Source organism: Gorilla gorilla, chromosome 2, assembly GCF_029281585.2.
Source record: "Gorilla gorilla gorilla isolate KB3781 chromosome 2, NHGRI_mGorGor1-v2.1_pri, whole genome shotgun sequence".
In the NCBI taxonomy this organism is placed as follows: domain Eukaryota; kingdom Metazoa; phylum Chordata; class Mammalia; order Primates; family Hominidae; genus Gorilla; species Gorilla gorilla.
Genome location: NC_086017.1, coordinates 133864469 through 133879948, shown reverse-complemented (window position 1 = coordinate 133879948; position 15480 = coordinate 133864469). Strand labels below are relative to the sequence as shown.

At 49.4% G+C, this 15480-nt stretch overlaps 1 protein-coding gene across 1 annotated transcript in view; it reads left to right on the top strand.

Annotated features, from left to right (window-relative positions):
* Positions 1–4489: 4489 nt before the first annotated feature.
* The window catches only part of SEMA5B (semaphorin 5B), a 121191-nt gene continuing 110200 nt past the window's right edge, over positions 4490–15480 (top strand). The window contains exon 1 of the mRNA XM_004036183.5: positions 4490–4918. The gene's annotated coding sequence lies outside the window, so the exon portion shown is untranslated. The remainder of the gene's footprint in view (positions 4919–15480) is intronic.

Sequence of the window (15480 nt, the reverse complement as noted above, 5' to 3'; positions counted from 1 at the left end):
GAGGATAGGGAGAGCGCTAGCAGATAATGTCAGACAGGCCTTGTGGGGCTGCTAAGGCTTTTTCTCTAGAGAGCTGGGGAGCCATAGAAGGTTTTTGAGCAGAGGAGTGATAGGATCTGAATTAGGACAGCTTCCGTGTGGAGAACAGACTGTAGGTACAAAGGTTAGAAATGGCAGAGCAAACATCCAGGGGAGAGAAGAGAGTGGTTTGAACTAGGGCACAAGTGGAAGAGGTGGGGAGAAATGGTAAGATTCTGAAAATATTTCAAAGATAGAGATGACAGGATTTATGGATGGTCTGAATGTGGGGTATGAAATGACTTCAAGCTTTTGACCTTGAGGAACTGGAAGAATGGAGTTTTTACTTACTAGGATGGGGAAGACTGAGGGAGGAGCTGGCTTGGAGAAACAAATCAGGAGTTAAGTGTTGGGTATGTTAAGATAGACATGTCTCTTAGATGGTCATGCAGAGGAGGGGCAGGCAGTTGGTTCTATACATCCAGATTTTAAGAGAGAGCGAGAGGGGTCGGAGCTGCAGATACAAACTTGGGCATCATCCGCACAGAGAGGTTTACAGCCAGTGACTGGACAAGCTTATCTAGGTCTTCAGTGTAGCTGTCTCCCTCACATGGCTGTGAAGGTCAAAGGGGATAGTATATGGCAAATAGTTTTGTAAACTGTAAAGTGCTATACACAAGGAAAGGAACAAGTGTGCAAATATGGTAAAGAGCATAATGTAGAGCAGGATTTAAAGAAGTATCTTCAGGTAGAGACAGAATCATAGAATACATGTGCAAGGAGAAGCTTACAAACCAGTGGATCAACCCCTTTCATTTTATCCAGGAGGAGCTGAGGTTGGAGAGATTAAGAGGCTTGTCCAAGGACACTCAGCTCATCAGTGGCCCAGCTCATCCTAGGACTGGGGAGCCCTAACCGCTGGTGCAGTGCTCTTTCCACCACATGAAACACCTGCTCACATTTACTGCTTCAGCTCTCTCTGAATCTGTTAACCAGGGGCAAGTAATTCTTCAAACAGAAATCTAATTATATCGCCTTGTGCTTTTATACATGCTACTTCCTCTGCCTGGAATACTCTGCCTCCTCCTGCTTCTCTGTCTGGCAAATTCCTGCCTTAGCTTCCATTCTCAGCTAGAATGGCCATTTCCAATGAAGACTTCTTTGTCCTGTTTGGTAGAGCTGGTAACTGGCTCTCCATGTGCCCGCAGAGCTCCCATCCTGTGGCAGTCCTTGCATTTGCTATGATTATGCCTGCCTCCCCTGCCTGCCTGTGAAGCTCTTCCTATGACCTCTCTGCCTAGCATAGTGAGTGACACTTAAATGGGAAGGAAAGAAGGAAGGAAGATCTCTTCTTTCACATTAGTTCAGGACAATGGCAAAGCAGTCATTCAGTGACACTTCAGTTCCTCTGACCTGAGCAAGCTTTTGGTTCACAAATTGACAATGACTTCTGGGGTGGGAATTTTCTTTTTTCTTTGCCATCCCCAGGCACAATGAGCAGGCAATTCTGGGAGCAGAAAACAATTTGGACATTATACGTGCGGTCTTTTTATTTTCAATTCTCTGTCTCCAATTAGTATATGACTGGCTGTTTGCCTTTTGCTGCAAGACAAGGTTTGTGTTTGTGCCAGGGCTATGCACAAGCATGTGTACACACACACACACACACACACAGAGGGGAGAGAGAGAGAGAGAGAGAGAGAGAGAGAGAGAGAGAGAGAGAGAGAGAGAGAGATGGCCTCTTGGGAGAGCCTGCACGCATTTTTTAGCTTTATCTCCCAGAAAATGCCCTCAGGTGGGAGGAAGAAGACAGTGTTGTGCTCCTAGCTTTTCCACCCTTTCCTGCTCTTGAGCATGAGAATTTGGATCTAGTTCTTAAACTCTTTCAACCTTAGTTCAAGATAAGTTTGGAATTTCTAGGTCAAGAGTGAATCCTAAAAACTCCGTCACCCCCTATATTCACCGCTCTTTAGCTTGTTTGCTTGAGATAACACTGTGTTAATTACTATATTTCCATTCTGCTTAATTAACAATGTTTCGGTAGAAGAAGAATTGCTCCTAACAGAAGCAATTATCTTATAGGTTATTGCAAAGGTCTAAGGAAGGTGGCAGAAGCTGGTTGTGATACTGTGGTGATGGAATCAATGCTCCAGGTTTTGCTCCAAGTAATTGATTCAGAGATTCTAACCAGGCTGGGTTTGCCAAAGAGCAGGTGGTAAGCCAGGCCAGTAAAGAAACTGTCCCTTCCGGAGGGTTGGGCTTCTGAAGCTCTCTTGTATTGAGAGCTCTTGAGTAATCACTGTTAATCAATACAATGCTTTAGGATGCAATTAGGATTAATTAGCCCAATGTTGCTAGCTGCCCTGCTACTTGGTCTGTCTCTTTGGGTGCCTCCTTGTCCTGGCTCCTGCTTCCCCTGAAAAGGAAAATTTCCCTCTTTGTGTCCCCAGCCTGGAGTCTCCTCTCTTCCCTTCCTGTGCCAAGCCCCTAAACCCCCTCTCCACTTTATAACATGGAGAGGGAGAGCCAGGAAAGGCCTTGACATGATAGTGGGAAGAAAAGAATGAACACAATCAAAACATGGTAGCAAACAAGAGGGCAGGTGAGAGAATGTGTGAAGGGTGGAGAATATTTTGGTTATCTTTCAAGGGAGAGCTGTGGCTGACAGAGCCACTCAGAAGGCATTTTGTCTATTCTCCCAACCAGACAAATTGGAAGCTCTCCTGTTCATTCCCTGGTCCTGCAGTATGGAATAGCTTCGTGGTTTTTTGTGTTAATTAAAAGGTATCTCTATATTGCACATACTTCTATTTTTTGTGATGACAAAAACATTCCCCATGGCTCTGCAGGGAATGGGGGGGGGGGGGCATGCTCATAGCAGTGGAAAGGTTCCACGGTGGAGATCAGGAGACCTATCCCTATCTCAGCCTGGGACTCTGGGAGAATGGTCCAGAGCTCATTGTCCTTGTCGATAAAATGATAGATTTGGACTCAATATCCCGTGCTGCCTCTTCCAACTTGATTTTTACCCCAATATTAAATGAATGGGCTACCAGACTGGTATGCCCACACATGCCCGTTTCCTTCCTTTTCTTCTCTGCATCTCTGCCTTTGTGTCCAGAACGTGTTTTCCCTTTGCAAGTTTCTCTCCATTCTGCACATTATGAGTTTCAGCATTTCCGTTGCCCTAGAAAGTCTATCTTTGAGATCTTGCACTGTTTCTCTTTTTACAGTGTCTCATAAACTCCCTTCTTGGATTCAGAACCACCCTTTCTTTCCCATTATCCTGTCAAACTGCTTCTTGCCATGGTCCAGGGGTAGGAGGATGGCAGGGAGGAGGTGCTTCTCTGGGGCTCTTAGTGTCTCAATTCTTCTGCTTTATCTGGGTTTTCCTTTACCCAGAATTTTATTATGTAAAATGCTTCACTCAGACTTTGTTCTAATTATCCAATTTTTGGCATACTCTAGAAAGTCTTTTGATATTTTCCTTCCTCCAACTTATCTATTTTTATTTCATAGTTCTCTTTGGTTATCTCTTAGAATCACACTTTGCTGGTTTTAATTTTTCAGATCCTTTGTCTTTCTCACTCGTTCTTAGGTCACCTTTTTTTACATTTTCAAATATATTTTTTGTTCAGCAGAGGGCTCCCTTCCCATCCCTCTTGCAGCCCGGGCAGCTAGGATTTGAAGCTTGCCCCTTTCATCTTTCTCTCCCGCCTTCTAGCCATCAGAAACACTAGATCACTTAAACTTGTAAACAATTCGGCCTCGCTCCTTGTGATTGCGCTAAACCTTCCGGCCTCAGCTGAGAACGCTCCACCACCTCCCCGGATCGCTCATCTCTTGGCTGCCCTCCCACTGTTCCTGATGTTATTTTACTCCCCGTATCCCCTACTCTTTCTTCACAATTCTGTAGGGTGCGTATTACTAACCCCAGTTTACAGCTGAGGAAACTGAGGCTTGGAGAGGTTCGCTCGGTATCGTACAGTTTGCAAGGTTAACCCTAATCCGGCCAGTTCTGGCTTTCCAGCCCAGCCCAGCAGCCTAGCCTCCCTCTCTGCCGCTGCAGGTTATAACGGCTCTCCCCCGTTTTGCACGAGGTCCCTTCCCCTTCAAATCCACAGGCAGGAAGATCGTTCCGAACTGACGGGGCTGGGGAATGTGGGAGTCCGGAGTGGGGTTTGGGGGAGCTTCCTCAGGCCCGGAGTGTTGGGGTGGGCAGGCCGCGCCGATGGCCCTCGGGGATGTCACATTCGAGATGGGGTGACCGAGAAGGGCAAGGCGGGATGTGGCAAACGGCGGCAAGTGCTCGGAGTCCTAGGTCTTGCCGCCGGAATGCCGGCCAGGGAAGGGGCTTCGGCCCACCGGGCTGGTAACCACACTCGGCAGGCCCGGGGCGGGAGTCGGCCGAGCAGCCGCGGGATGCAGGGCGCCCCCTCGCGCTCCTCCGCGCGCCTCGAGGCTGGCGGGTGCAGCGCCCGCCGCGGCAGGTCTGCTCCAGCCCCCTCCTCTTTTTCGCTCCCGCTCCCCTCCTTCTCTCCCTTTGCTTGCAACTCCTCCCCCACCGCCCCCTCCCTCCTTCTGCTCCCGCGGTCTCCTCCTCCCTGCTCTCTCCGAGCGCCGGGTCGGGAGCTAGTTGGAGCGCGGGGGTTGGTGCCAGAGCCCAGCTCCGCCGAGCCGGGCGGGTCGGCAGCGCGTCCAGCGGCTGCTGGGAGCCCGAGCGCAGCGGGCGCGGGCCCGGGTCGGGACTGCACCGGAGCGCTGAGAGCTGGAGGCCGTTCCCGCGCGGCCGCCCCATTCCCAGACCGGCCGCCAGCCCATCTGGTTTGCTCCCGCCGGTCCGCGCCGCCCGGGAGTCGGGAGCCGCGGGGAACCGGGCACCTGCACCCGCCGCTGGGAGGTGAGTCCCGGGAGCCCCGGGCGCTTCCCCTGCGCGGGTTGGGGCTGCAACTTGCAAACTTCAGCAACTCGGGTGGGTATCGGGGTAGAGAGGTAGGGGTCCGGGCTCTGGCAAGTTGAAGCCAGGTAGGTGAGGCTGCGGGCGGGAGGACAGGGGGTCCCCTGGCTTCCGCGCCTCCCGCTGCCACCTCGGCTTGAGAGCCCTCAGCGCTGCTGCGTTCCCGCCGCCAGCCAGCTCTGGGTCCGGGTTGCACTGGGCCCTGCCAGGGCTGTGGTCGGCGCATCTGGGCTGCAGCGGCGATGGGGACCCGGGACGCAGGCCTGGAGAAGGAGACGGACGAGTGAGGCTGAGGGACGGAGGGACAGAGGTGCGGAGATGGAGGCTCAGAGAGGGCCGGCTAGTAAACAGCACTGAGGGAGAGTGCGGGCGGCGAGGCGCGTGGGAACGCGTGGCCCGCCCAGAGTGTGAAATCTCCCGCTCAGGGACGTCCCCGCTCCACCGCCGCCGCCTGCGGAGCCGCCGCCCGGATTCTTCCCAGACCCCCCTCCAGGACACTCTTGCCCTGACCAGGCCTGCAGAGCGTGAACTCTGCCCACCAGGCTCCAGGGGCAGTGGCTCAGGGCCCCGCACTCCCGGCTGGGAGGGTGGAGAGGGGTGCGGCAGCTGGAAGCGGGGACGCGAGCGGCGATTTCCCGATTTATGTTTCTCATGGTAATTTGTCTTTGTGGTTGGGGCTGCCCATTCACTTTCCGCTCACGTCCTGCGGGAGATCCAGCGAGGAGGGAGGGAGCGGGGGGCGCTCGGGCACAGAGAGGGATGCAGACGGGAGAGGGGATCGGGGACCCGCGCGGGGCGGGAGCCAAGAGGGAAGTGGTCGCCGGACCGGCGGAGGAAGAAGGCGAGGCTCGAGCAAACCCGGCCCAACGGAGCCGACTCCTTTGCCCACCGCAAACTTTAAACAAGGAGGAGGACCACCTGCAGCGCCGTTCTGGCCCCCTCCTCCCCGCCCCCGCCCCCCACCTCGAGCCCAGTCTTTGGGTAGTTCCGACTGCCCGCCGCGCCAGGCGGGAGTGGGCCGCGAGTCTGGATGGGGAGAGAGGAGCGCTGGATTCCGCCCGCACCCCTGCGATCCTGCCCAGGCTTTCTGCAGAGGGGCGGGGTGAGAGCAGCAGGAGACGGGAGGGCTGGCTACCCTGGCGTGCACTCCTTCCCGGCCAACGGAATTGGGACTGAGGGTTTGGAAGCTTGCCTGTGTCTAGACCTCACCACGATCCTACCTTCTCTGGCCCTAACCCCATCTTTTTCCTTCAGCCCCTAGTGAATCCGACCTCCTTCCGCTTTTCTCAGGCACCCCAACCCACTTCGGCCTCGGGGCCTCTCTCCACAGCCCTCCCTGCCTGCTTGCTCCTCGGCCTCCCCACTTCAGCTCATCTTTTCCAGCCTGTTCTCTTCTTGACAATCAGCAGTGGCCTCTCACCTTTTCTAAGCCGGGACAGATGACCTTGAGGAAGGGGCAAGAGGGGAACTTGAACCTTATAACTGGACCTCACGATTACGGAAAAGGGGGGCAGATTTGAAAGCAGCTTGGAAGGAAACAGCCAGTACCTTGCCCGAAGTCTAGATTTTCAACGGAGGAGGAAAGGAGATAAAATATAGGAGAGATGGGGGAACTTGCCACTTGGTCACTCATGGGGCGGTGAGAACTGTTCTGGGCCTTGGGGCGTTGGGGTAGACCACTCGGGGCAGGGCTGCCTCTGGCTTGCTGTGTTGGGAAAGGTGTGTGTAGGTGAGTGTGGGTTTCAGGGGGAGCTCTTTTCTCCATATCAACACCTATCACCACCAGTTTGGGAAGGAATGGCAGATCTTCCATCCCTTTTCTTTTTCCAAGCAGCCAGTGCCAGAGCCTTCCTCCTCCAAAGCCAACAGTAGCGACCATAATCATCACCGTGGACATCTAACACTGTTTAAGCACCTACTGTGTGCAATGCACCATGCTAAATTCTGGTAGATAAAAAGAGGTACAGGGCCGAGCCCATGCCCAGAGAGGTTAGTAAGTTCACCAGTTTGATCCTGAGACACTTGTCTATGTGTTTGGGGAGGGAGAACATGGAGAGGAACATGCAGTGGCTGTACAGGCAGCAAGGTGCCTGATGACTCAAGGGTTTAGGAGAGGAAGGGTTAAAGAAAACTCGATGACTCAGGTGGGACAGAGAGCTGGGCTTATTGACTCTGCCCTGAGATAGGACAGCCAGCACCTCCTTTCCCACTAGCAAGGGGAAAAAGTTCCTTTACCACTTCTAGTGCCAGACTAGAAAACCAGAGAAGCCGAGAGGTCCAGCCCAACACCACTGTAGATTGCTACCTCCCCATTAGGACTGGAGGAGCCCCAGAAACTTTCTTGTCTTAGGATGAACTTCCTGGCTTGTTTGAAAGACCCTACAGTGGTCACTTCTTATTGAGACTCAAAGCTGGGAGAGGCCCTGGAGATTGTCCATGTCAGGGGAAGCACAAATTCAAATGCCTATAGAGGGCAGGCAGGTCACAGTGTGTTGATCAGGCAATTAGAGTGGCCCAGCTTATGGACAATTGGGAGTTCAAAGCCAAACTGGCCAAGTGAAATGATCCTAACAAAATCAATTAACAGCCTTTAAGTAGCCTGACCCCTTATATCTATAGATTAAGATATTAAGATTCTAAGAAGTGAGCTCATCTGCCTTGGATATACATGTTATCTTGTCTCCCTGTACCTTGGGGATTGACTGGAATATCTCATGGCCTGGTTCTACCGCTGACCTGTTGGGCCCTTGGCTCACCCTCATTCTCAGGGCCCATTAAGATTCTTCTGTCAGATGATAAGTTCCTTGAGGGAGCCATCTTGTTTTACTCAAATCTGAGCATATCACATCCATTGATATAAGGTTCCACATGCAGAGCAAAGACTGGATTCAGATCTCCTGTCCCCATTCCCACTAGGAATCCAGTGGGTGTAAACCAATTTTATTTTTTACAAAAAAGAGAAAATTCAACCATAACTTTTTGTTTCATCTAATGTAGCAATAGGGTTAGATGAGATAAGACTAGAAGCTCACATTGGATGTTTGCAGATTCCAAGGAACATCCAGAAAGCCCTGATGCCTGAGTGGGGATCTAAAAAGAGGGATGGGAACCCATCAAGGGGATAGAGGAACAGCAGACATTTATGGATGGAGTATGTGTATTTAGGAAGATGATGCTATTGGGTCCAATTATTTGAACACTGACCATGACACTCCTGTGCTTAGTCTTGGTCACCCTCTTATATCCAATGATCTGAGTTAGCAACTCATTACCAGCCAACCAGTTCACCACTTTCACTGATGACTGAGGTGGTAGAATGGACAAAGAGGACAAAAAGACAAGATCCCTGATTAGAAGTGCATGCCACCTTGTTATGTTATATTGCCTTAAAGAACCCAGAGCTGAGTTCTGGTGCCCCACCACCTATACCCTGGCAGTAGACAGATGTTTCCCATGATCTTCAAGTGTTGACTTTGTCACTGCCTGGGTACAGGGTAAAAGAGACCATCCAGTGGCAGTAAACTCCTGTGTTCACTCACCTACTATGTGCCAGGCACTGTTCTAGGAGCCATGGATACAACAGTAAACAACACATGCCTCCGATCTCCCAGGATGGGGTAAATCAGCGTGACTAAGAGTACACAATTATCAGCATTGCCTCAACATCTGTGGTGATTTACTGTGGTGTTTTTTCCCCTGTGGGTTTGTCTGGGGGACCTGACAGCTAATGTGGAGTTGTCCAAAGGACTTGGAGTCCAGGGTTTTGGGGGAGGGTGAGAGGGCTAGGATCCCATCACCTTAGCTGTTTCCTAGTTCCAAGTTCCCTCTCTGTGCCTCAGATTCCTCACTCATCAAAGCTAAACACCTACTTTGTACCTGTGGTGTAAATAGACGCAAAGCCAGGCTCCTGGAGATCTGGGCATCTGGAGCTCTGGGGATGCACAAGTGCTTGGAGGGAGTGTTACTTATACTTAAAGATCTAAACCCCAGTGGGTTCTGGGGACCATCTTTTGCCTCATTCAGTCACCTTGATCACTAGCTTGTCTTCATTTCGTGTGTGTGTGTGTGTGTGTGTGCTGGAAATAGTTACTTCTAATGAATGAGTTTTCTTTACATTCAGATCTTTCCATATGAGTTTACCTATCACTAAGTTGGCCTTAAATTTATGACAACACTTAACTAACTTGGTCTTAAATGTATGGCAAGAGGCCAAAGCAAATGCCTTGACTAATGGAATTTCATTGAATTGACAGAATTGAGCCCTTCATTTATAGCTTGTGTGGACAACACCCGGATTTTTCACTGGCATCATGCTATACTTTTGCAAACCCCCCTCTCTGTGACTTTTGGTTTGATGACGTCTGCCTTAGCTGAGGAGATGATCCTCTAATGGGTATTCTGGAACAGGATCTTCGTGTATGCCATTCTCTATTTCAGATGGATCTCCTCCAATACTTTCCTTCTGAAGAAATTTCCTTTATAACCAGCTTGAATGCTAGAAAATGGCAGGGAGAAGTTCCAGCTGAGAGTCGAGTTCTGAAAGGAAAGGGACAGAAGGGTGCTGAATGTTGTGTGGCTCTGCCATGATACTTCCCTTCCCTTCTGTTTTAGTGAGCATGAGAGATGAAACCCAAACCTTGCAGAATGGCCTCTCAGTCCTGATTTGAGTGGGGGACTCACCAGTGAGAAATTATTCGACTTGGTGGCTTCAAAGTGGAATAAAAAATGAAGATGGATTTCTGTCCAATTTGCTGCTGGGCACAGGAGAGAAAGCAGAAGGAGGGACCTCTGGGTTGGGGACTGGGTCAGGAGAGTTTAACCTTGAGCTCTCTTCTTGGCAGTTGGTCTGCTGATTCTCCTCCACTCTCTGACTTGAAATAGAAGGACAAGGATTCCATTGGGCTTTCTCTGAGTACATGAAAGCTTTAAAGGCAATGCTGTATGTGCTGAATCCCGCCATGACACCGTCCTCATTGTTCTGTGTTTAATAAGGATGACTTAATCAGACTTGCGCATGGAACTTGTTTGAATTTGAAGCCTTGTCGATATTATCAGAGTATCTTTCATTTGAACCAGAAATGTCCTGGCCAGCATCTTCTGTGATGGGAAAGGTTGGTACTTGAAGGATGTTTAGTGACCATCTGTCCTGCCAGTCCCCTGGGGATCAAATTAGAGGTTTCAGTTACAGAGTGGGGAGGCAGGGTTAGAAATGAGGGAGGGTTTTCTGCTTGAGCACGTCTGCCAAAGCACTGGGTTCTTCATCTGTGAAAGGGAGGTGTTCAGAAGAATCCTAAAGCCGTTTCTGGCCCTCAAGTCAGTGGTTTTGAATGGATATTGCAGTCACTTCTTGATTTTCCAGGAGTGGCTCATTGACTTTTCTGTGGATTCTTTGTGGGGAATGTGAGTCTCAGGCTAGTTTCCAGTTACCATCCAGCCCCCCTGTTGTTAACCCATCTGACCGACTGCCAGTCACTGCATCTTCAGAGAATGCATTTTCCTTTTTGCCTCAGCCTGAGCCAAATATCATTTGGAAGGTAACTCTGCTGTATATTGAGGCATACATGTGCATATAAACATACATACATATATGCACATATAAATGTAGATGCAAGGCATTCCAAATCTGTGTGTTACCGGCTGACCATCGGATTAACCGCAGTTCTGTCCGCAGTTTCGTTCCCTGCCAGAGCTGATGTAAGCCCGCCCTGGGAGGCAACTTTAGGGAAATGGCTTGCAGGGTAACAATTTAGATCCATCCCTATTTGCCAATCCCACTGGTCTACCTGAGCCAACGCTCCCTCCCTACCGCCCTAGCCATTGTCCCGAAGGCCTCCCAGGAGCCCCCCTGTTAGGAATACAAAAGAGCTGCAGTTGGCTCTTAATTATTCAGGGACAAGTGTGTGAAGCACCCAACTCAGGCCTCTTCTTTCCCTGCTTTCGGTGCCTTGAGTAACTCTATATCTGTAGTGAGAAGCTGGGGCAGATCTTATCATTTCATACAAACTTTTGTTTCTAGCAGCCAGCTCCCTCTGCTTCTCTTCCCTCAAGGCGCCTGGGGGAAGCTAGGAGCCCTCTCCGAGAGGCCTCATCCACTGAAAGCAGACTGCTTTTAAGGTTTACACATTGCCCTGTTGGTTGGTGTGTATTTCTGCCCGAAAGCAGGACAGAAGAGGAAAATACCACTAGCTCTGGCTGATGCAGGGTCAGACCCCTGCAGATTTCCCGGGATCCAGGCTTTCTTTCCTTCCTCCTTTGGTAGAGCCTGGACTTTCAGTGTTTGGCATCAGGGGTACCTTAGGTCCCATCAGGAGTCTAAGTGTAGAGCAGTGTCCTTGTGGTAAAAGCTCCAAACAGGCAAGGTCTAAAGAGCACTTACATGAATGTCCCCAAGGCTGAGGGTAATGTTTCTACATAGACCAGGTGCCTTGGGGCACATGCTCCCTTTCAACAGCTCTCCAGGTTCCAGAGTGAGACTTTCCTCACTTTCCTGCTGGGCCCTGTCCAGAGAGAAGACGGCTGTGAAGTGGGGTGAACAGCCTCAAGTCTACCTCTGTATACAGGTAACCGTGGCTTGGTCCAGCTCAACACATAATTCACTGGCTTCCGTAAAAACCACCTGCAGAGCTTTAAAAAATACATACTTGACAGCCCTATCCTAGACCTTAATTAAGATAGGATTTCTGCGGGGGGAGCCTGGGCACTGGTATTTTTTTGAGCTTCAAATAGGCAGCCATGGTTGAGAGCCACTGACCTAAATCTTCTTTTCTAGGCTCTACGTGGCCTCATGCCAATGGCATGCAGAACCTCTTAGCCCTCAACCCTTCTAAACAGCCAGGTCCTTTCTAATGGGCACCAGCTAGAGCTCCTGGCATTCAGATCATAGCTACTGTTTGTGTTCTGAATTTAATGACTTTCTATTATAAGCTGATTGTGAGAGCTCCTGTCTGGTTACTTCTTTTTGGTCATTTTTTTCTTAAAAAGCATTTACAAAAGTAATGAATATTCATTCAACATTTTTGTATGTTTCGTCTAGATAGGTATGTAACCAAATTGTGATTGTACTTTTTGTAACCAGCCTTTTCACTTAACAGCATATTGTGATAATTTCCCCCTTCCTAAGTATCCTACTAAGATGGGCTTTATAATGGCTGCCTGGTATTCCATCATACAGATGCACCATAATTTATTTAACAAACCCCCCGTGGTTGGACATTTAAATTGTAAACCATTTTTCACTATTATAAATAATGCTGCAGTGAACATCCTTGCACATAAATCTTTGTGCCTATCAATGATTATTTCCTCAGAACAGATTTCTAGAGGTGGAATATTGATGCTTTTTCACATGGACCATTTAGACCGCTTTTGACTGACTTCCTACAGCAATAAAAAGTTTTTGGATTCAGAGTTTAAGAAACACTTTTCACTGCTCTCCTCTGAGGCTTCGCGCTGACTGCTTCCCCCTCCCTGATTTGAGGTCAGAATCCCTTGACCTAGCCTTGGTCCTAGGCTCTGCCTCCAGATCAGTTCCACAGAATGCTGCCTCTCCCTTCATAGGAACTCCTAGGCTCCCTTGCCCCCACCTCCAGCATCCTTGTTTTTCCTTTCACCTGCTCAGCCCTTTCATCTTCGTACCTCCTGCCCCTGAACCGTAACACTCAATGCCTTCCAGCTAGTGTTCAGTAAAAACAGCTGTGGTTTATACAGTTGTTACTATACAACGGCCTGGTAAACTTTTTATGTGCATTATCTCTTTTAATCCTCAGGTGCCTTATGTACACATTTAAAAAAATATTTATTAATTTATTTGAGACAGGATCTTACTCTGTTACCCAGGCCGGAGTGTAGTGGTGCAATCACAGCTCACTGCAGCCTCACCCTCCCATGCTCAAGCCATCCTCCCATCTCAACCTCCCAAGTAGCTGGGACCAGATGCACGCATCATCATGCCTGACTAACTTTTGTGTTTCATGTAGAGACGGGGTTTCTACCCAGGCTTGTCTCAGACCCCTGGGCTCAAGTGATCTACCTCCCTTGGCCTCCCAAAGTGCTGGAATTACAAGCATGAGCTACTGTGCCCGGCCCACATATTATTTTTATCTCCACTTTCCTCATGAGGAAACTGAAACCTTGAGAAATAAAATGATTTGCCCAAGGTCACACAGCTAATAAGTAGTAGACCTGGGATTTAAACCCAGAGCCTACACATTTAACCACTACATAGGCTTTTCTCAATCCTCTTGGTGTTAACTCTGGGCTTGTTGTCAACAAGTTGTTCACAAATATTCCCTCAGCATCCCGTGGACATATGCTGTGTCTTTCTCCAGCAGAAGAGGGGCATTTCTCAGTACAAATAGCAGTAGAGTGGGGATGCTATTCATCAATGCCCCCCTTTCCTTTTTACTTCCTGGGTCATGTCCTCATCCCTTTATCCAGGTAACCCGTGCTAGAAAACTTTTCTTGCTCCTCACTGACCAGCTGCCAAGATTCCAGCATGCCTTGCAGCTGAGCAGGTCCAAGTTATGACGTATTCCTATTACAGCTTCTCCAGCCAGTTGGAAGAATTTGGGTGCTACTTTCCCAGTATGGAATATAAGGCTGTCAGGGAGGCATGCTATAGTCATGACAGGGGATAGGCAGTCTGACTTCTACTGGAAATCAGATACTGCTTAAAGTGGAGAATTGGATGTTGGGGACAGACCTGATTTGGTTGAGGTCCTGAGAAAAAGATCTGAGGGGTTTAATTGTGCATAGGCTTCATCAGAGCCGACAAGGTGATGGGGTGGCTCAAAACAACACCATCTTAAATGGAGCTAAGAGAAATGTGGGGTCCAGATTGGGTTCTTCCTGGTCATTCTGTGCTTATTTATGAATATGGATTTGAGAGGGGACCCTGCCCAACTCAGGTGTGCTTCGTGGAGGGCATCTGGTGTCAGGAGGAGGTTGGGAAGCCTAGCCACAAAAGGTCTGGTGAAAGAAGCTCCTCTGTTAAGACACGGAGAAAACGCTGAGGGTGACTGTGGTCAACCACAAAAGAAGCAGGACTTCATATGGAAAAACATACTCATCAGCCCGGGAGAACCAGAAGAGCCCAGAGTGAAAAGTACAGGAACCTAGGTTTTCTAGAATGAGCATCTTCCCAACCCGATGGGTAAACAGATGGGTAAACAGTAAACTGTTTCAGCACTGGCCAGCAGTTCTGCTGCCTGGTTTTTGCAGGACTCCTGCCCTGGGAACAGATGGTCATCCAACCAGTGTACCTCTATGTCTTTGCGGCTCTGAGGCTGGAACCCCACTTCCTTTCCTGATTTCTTTAGAGCAGGAATTCTCAAAGCGAAGCCCCTGACTTGTGGCATTAGTGCCACCAGAACTCGTTAAGAATGCAACAATTCTTGGGCTGCACCCCAGACCCACTAAAAAGGTTCAACCAACCTTTTGCTGATCTGGGGCCCAGTAAAAAATCCTTTTTTTTTTTCTTTTTTTGAGATGGAGTCTCACTCACTCTGTCGCCCAGGCTGGAGTGCAGTGATGCAGTCTCGGCTCACTGCAACCTCCGCCTCCCAGTTTCAAGCGATTCTCCTGCCTCAGCCTCCCAAGTAGCTGGGATTACAGGCACCCGCCACTGTGTCTGGCTAATTTTTGTATTTTTAGAAGAGATGAGGTTTCACCATATTGGCCAGGTTGGTCTTGAACTCCTGACCTCAAGTGAACCACCTGCCTCAGCCTCCCAAAATGTTGGGATTACAGGTGTGAGCCACCGCGCCTGGCCAACCTGTGCTGTTAAAAGCCCTGCAGGTCATTCTGTTGCATTCTACAGTTGGAGACACTGCTTTAGACCACAGTAGGTCATTCTTTCTGTTGTTGGATGCTTGTGGTGCTTATTTGAAACTCACAACCTGCAACCCTTTACTAGGGAAGCACTGGAGAACCTTGGAATGAGTATGGGTTTGAAAATGAGACAGACTTGGCTTCAAACACAGCGTGGCTGCTTTTTGGTTGTGAGTTTTGTATAAGTTCCTTTCCCTTTCTGAGCATTCTTTTTTTTTTTTTTTAACTGTAAGATGAGGTAGGGCTGTGTTTAAAGGAAGATTAAATGAGCTCATTATTTAATAATCCTAGGAAGTACAGTCAGCCCTCTGTATCTGTGGAATCCATGTGAGGATTCAACCAAACTTGGATTGAAAATATTTTTAAAAAATGCATCTGGGCCAGGCGCGGGGGCTCATGCCCGTAATCCCAGCACTTTGGGAGGCTGAGGCGGGCAGATCAGAGGTCAGGATATCAAGACCATCCTGGCTAACAGTGAAACCCCGTCTCCACTAAAAATACAAAAAATTAGCCGGGCGTGGTGGTGGGTGCCTGTAGTCCCAGCTACTCGGGAGGCTGAGGCAGGAGAATGGCGTGAACCTGGGAGGTGGAGCTTGCAGTGAGCCGAGATCGCGCCACTGCACTCCAGCCTGGGTGACAAAGTGACTGCGTCTCAAAAAAAAAAAAAAAAAAAAATG